We start from the raw sequence: 5,036 nt of genomic DNA, 5'->3' as shown, positions 1-5,036 counted from the left end.
TTGCTTTTGGGTACGGTTACCAACACTCCCTCTCTTCCCTCTATAACTTCTCCTCAACCCTTCGGTTTCTTCCCTCTCACACCACTCTCTCTCTTTCATCAAAGGCATCATTTTAACCAAAATGAGGAAGAAAGTCATTGCAAAAAGGGCTCCTCGTGAGAAGATTTACAAACTGCCCACAAAGCCTTCCACTCGCTCTCAAGACCGAACCTTTACCCCTTCTCCTTCTCCTCCTACCTCTCCTCCTCGGTGTGACCCCATGGCTCGAACCAAGAACACTCCAAGGTTCCCTGCCTCTGCCAAACCAACTCCACCACCAAAGGCAACGCCTTCCAAACCTGCCTCTTCAAAACCTGGCTCTTCAAAGCCACCCTCATCCAAAGGGAAGCGTCCGGCGACGGAGGAACCTGTTCCTGAGCCACAACAACACAGGGCAAGGTCAGTTCCTGTGCGTTCACAGAGAGGTAACACTCGAGTCTCTCTCAAAAATGTTAAAGAACCAGAAATTGGACTATTTGATCACAAAGCCCATTTTATGACCTCTCATTCAAACTATAACCCCTATAGATTCAAATCTGCCTTGAATAATGATTTTTATGAGGGAGTCATCCAGTACCGTACCCTATGCTCTTCATTTCTCGCTGATCTGCCATCTTTGAAAAGAAAAGGTTTTCCTTTTGTTGACAACTTAATTTTTCTGGACTGAAATCACCTTTTTGACATCAAAAAACCTGTTTATCCATTATTGGTCAAAGAGTTTTATGCAAACATGACTTATCATGAAGGCACTGCTCATTCGTATGTCAAGGGCCGAGATATCATTTTAAACAATGAGACCATCAGTGAAGCTTTGAAATATACTGATGTTGGGCCCTGTGCATACACGTCAGTTAAGTGGGATGAAGGAGTTGGTGTTTCTTACAATGATGCCCTGGCTAGTATTTGTGAACATGTTTCCTTAATAGATGGCATTACACCCACACACAAAGCCCTAGGATATGAACGTGCTCAGTTGCACCGAATGGTCAACCACATTATACTTCCTCAAAGTGGTTCATATCAAAGGGTTTCATACACTGACACTCTTATTTTATATGCCATTCTCACCAAAACTGAAATTTCATTTGCATATTTGATGGTTAGATACATGTTTGATTCTGTTAGAAGTGAAAAAGACAAAGCTCTACCTTATGGCATGTTTCTAACTTGTATCTTTGAGTATTTTGGTGTTGACTTGACCAATGAGAAATATGAGAACAGACATTCATACCTAAAAGGGGGTGGTTCAGTGAAACAGAACAAAGGACCCACTCGATCTGAACGAGTTGTCCTAGATGATGAAGATGAGGATTTTGTCCCTAAGGATTCTACTGCTCCTTCCACTGAGGGTACTTCCATTTCCACTGGGAAGAAATCCACTCTGCTGAATGTGGTCAGGGATGTTGCTCAAGAGTTCGTCTCCCAATCGAACCACTTGATTGAATTGAGCAAAGAGAAAAGGAAGCTGGCTAGCAAGCATGAGAACTTCCTGAAGAAATCAACGGATAGGGTGGCTGTATTGATGACCTTCATTGATAACCTTCAAAATGATGAAGATGTTGCCACTGATGTTGAAGAGGATGCTGTTTCGGAGGGGAATGGTTCTGATGCCTAGGATTTGTCTCATAAAAACTGCTGCTGCTCTCTTTTTGTCTCATGATTTCTGCTTCTTTTGCTACTTTTGAACTATTTCATTTTGGATGACTGTAATAACTCTTAATATTGGTGCACTTTAGACAGCTTAATTAGTACTTTGGTCTGTGCTCTAACTCTTTTCTGCAGGATACAAGACTTTGTTTTTGTTGCTCTTATCCGCCCTTGATGACAAAAGGGGGAGTAATATTAGCAATAGGATAGGATAGGATAGTAGATCCTAGTACCTCTTACTTATTCATGCTGTATTAATACTTGTTTTCACATGCTGAATTTGTTTGCTGATAATAGCTTGATGTTGGGCTGATTATGTGATGTTGCTCATTTGATATCCCTTGTACAAGATATATTGTACATAACTCTTTATCGTGCCTTCTTTAAGAACAATGTGAAACAGGGATAAAGAGGAAAGCATAAATTCAGGGGGAGCTATTGTTGAAAAGGATAGGGGGAGCAACATAAAATCAAAGGGGGCTTTCTAAACCTAACTCAAACTTATTTCCTTTTGATTATTGCTTAAATCATGTTTGTCATCAAGGGGGAGATTGTTGAGTTAAGAAATTAACTAAATTAATTAATGATGACAAACATTATTTTTGAGCAAAATAAATAATTAGTGTTGATTAATTATATCTACTTATTAACTAATTGTTTATTGTTGCAGGCCAAATGTTAATAGCCCAAATGGAATAAAAGGCATTCAGCAAAGAATATTGGGCTGAAAGCAAAATAAAGAGCCCAAGCAAAAGCAAAGGAAGAAACCAAAGAAATTAAATCGGGCCATGCATACTAATACCCGATCCAAGCCCGAACTGGTTTCAGAATTGAAATCCCCTCTCTCTTGCTTAACTAAAAGCAACGTTCTTCTTCCTTCTAATCAAGTCACATCAAGATTTCAGAAAAAGCAAGAAAGAGAAAAAGAAGAAAAGCTTCTTCCATAAGCCATTAACCAAAGAAGCAAGAAAGAGAGAGTTGAAGCTTGAAGCACAGAAGCTAAAACAGAAATTCCAAGCTAAATCAAGCTTAAGAAAGGTAAACCATATCATCTTGCATGCATCAGATCTTCATCCTTTCTTCCCTACTCTCTGCTCTATCCAAAAATGGCTCTGAAGGGAAAGTTGTTCTCTGCCCTATTCTGCTGTGCATCTACGGTCTTAATCAAAACTTGGGGACCAAGTTGGTGTTCAAGGGTTCAGATTTGGTTGACCATTGGAAAACAATTTCGGTTACTCCTTTGTGGCTTTCGGTCAAGTTGGAAAAGTCAGAAAGAAAGGTGCTGCTTTGATGATTGAGAAGAAAAAGTGAGCTTGTGGGTTGGTGAAGCTCAAGGCTCAAGATGTTGACCTTGGAGGAAGAACCAAGGAACATGCAAGGAGATAAAAAGAAGCTTGTTGTTCACTCTAAAGTAAGGAGAGATAACCAGTAAACTTGAGGTGTTTGTTCTGAAAAAGCTCTTTGAAGAAGTTCAACTAACTGGACAGTGTTACCTATTCAAAGGTGCATTCCGCCAGTATGAAGAACTAAATCAGAGGCTTGCTAATCTGGTTTTTTGCATAGCACAGAGGCTGTTGATGAAGTCAATCTCCTTCATGATTTTTTGATTGTAATGTACTTTTCTAAGCTTATCTTTCTGTAATTTCTTGAGAGAAAAGGCAAAGTGAGAAAGCTTAAGAAAAAGCCATGAGTGGAAAAGGGCTGAGAGATACACTTGAGAGAAAAACCTAGAGTTATTTTCAGATTTCTTTAGGTTGGTTAAGTGTCTTGTATCTTGTACTTGTTTGGTATCCCTTTCTTAGTTGGGTTAGCACTAAGAGAAAATAGTTAGGTGTTAGCATAGCCAATGTTAAGTTAGGCTAAGAACTTGAGTGTGAAATTGGTGTATGTAATACTGTTAACTATAGTGAAATTCTTACACATTTGTGGAGGAGACTGGATGTAGGTTGCATAGCACAAAGCAACCGAACCAGGATATATGCTGGTGTTAGATTTTTCTTCTCTGTTATGTTCTGTTTTCCGATATTCATGAGACAAAAATAAATTGTCTCATAAATTTTCGCTGCTGAGTTCAAACAGAATCAGATTTGTAACTTTGATTAAAAAAGGGTCAAAACAGCAAGGCATAGATTCAACCCCCTGGCCGGCGAAATTGTGAACTATACTTTTTCACAACTCTCATAATCCCTGGTAATGGCTCCAAAAACTTGGTGCGCTCAATACCATGGCATTACACAACTTCGCACAACTAACCAGCAAGTGCACTGGGTCGTCCAAGTAATAAAACCTTACGTGAGTAAGGGTCGATCCCACGGAGATTGTTAGTATTGAAGCAAGCTATGGTCATCTTGTAAATCTTAGTCAGGCAAACTCAGATATATATGGTGATGAACGAAAATAACATAGAAGATAAAGATAGTGATACTTATGTATATCATTGGTGTATGAGCTTCAGACAAGTGTATGAAGATGCCTTCCCTTCCGTCTCTCTGCTTTCCTACAGCCTTCATCCAATCCTTCTTACTCCTTTCCATGGCAAGCTCGTGTAGGGTCTCACTGTTGTCAGCAGCTACCTCCCATCCGCGCAGTGAAAGCTAATGCAAAGCACTCTGTCACAGTGCCGCCAATCACCGGTTTGGTTCCCTCCCCTACCGGAATAGAATAACTCTTTTGCGTCTGTCACTAACGCCCAGTAGGTTACAGGTTTGAAGCACATCACAGTCATTCAGTCATTGAATCCTACTCAGAACACCACAGACAAGGTTAGACCTTCCGGATTCTCTTGAATGCTGCCATCAGGTCCTGCCTATACCACGAAGACTCCGAAGAATCCAAGAGATATTCACTAAGCCTCGAATGCTTGTAGAACAAGAATGGTTGTCAGTCACCTTGTTCATAGGTGAAGAACAAGTGATATCTTGGTAAAAGAATAAGCGGAATTGAATGGAAGAACAATAGTAATTGCATTAATACTCGAGGTACAGCAGAGCTCCACACCCTTAATCTATGGTGTGTAGAAACTCCACCGTTGAAAATACATAAGAACAGGGTCTAGGCATGGCCGAATGGCCAGCCTCCCAAAGATCTAAGATAGCATAAAAGTCTTGATAGCTACCAAAGTCTCGATAAAAGCTCCTTAATACAATAGTAAAAGGTCCTACTTATAGAAAACTAGTACATAGATGAGTAAATGACATAAAAATCCACTTCCGGGCCCACTTGGTGTGTGCTTGGGCTGAGCAATCAAGGAAATTCGTGTAGAGACCTTTTCTGGAGTTAAACGCCAGCTCCCATGCCAGTTTGGGCGTTTAACTCCAACTTTTATTCCTGTTCCGGCGTTTAACGCTGGA

Source organism: Arachis stenosperma, chromosome 8 (assembly GCF_014773155.1).
Source record: "Arachis stenosperma cultivar V10309 chromosome 8, arast.V10309.gnm1.PFL2, whole genome shotgun sequence".
Taxonomy (NCBI): domain Eukaryota; kingdom Viridiplantae; phylum Streptophyta; class Magnoliopsida; order Fabales; family Fabaceae; genus Arachis; species Arachis stenosperma.
Note: the sequence above shows the minus strand (reverse complement) of the source record.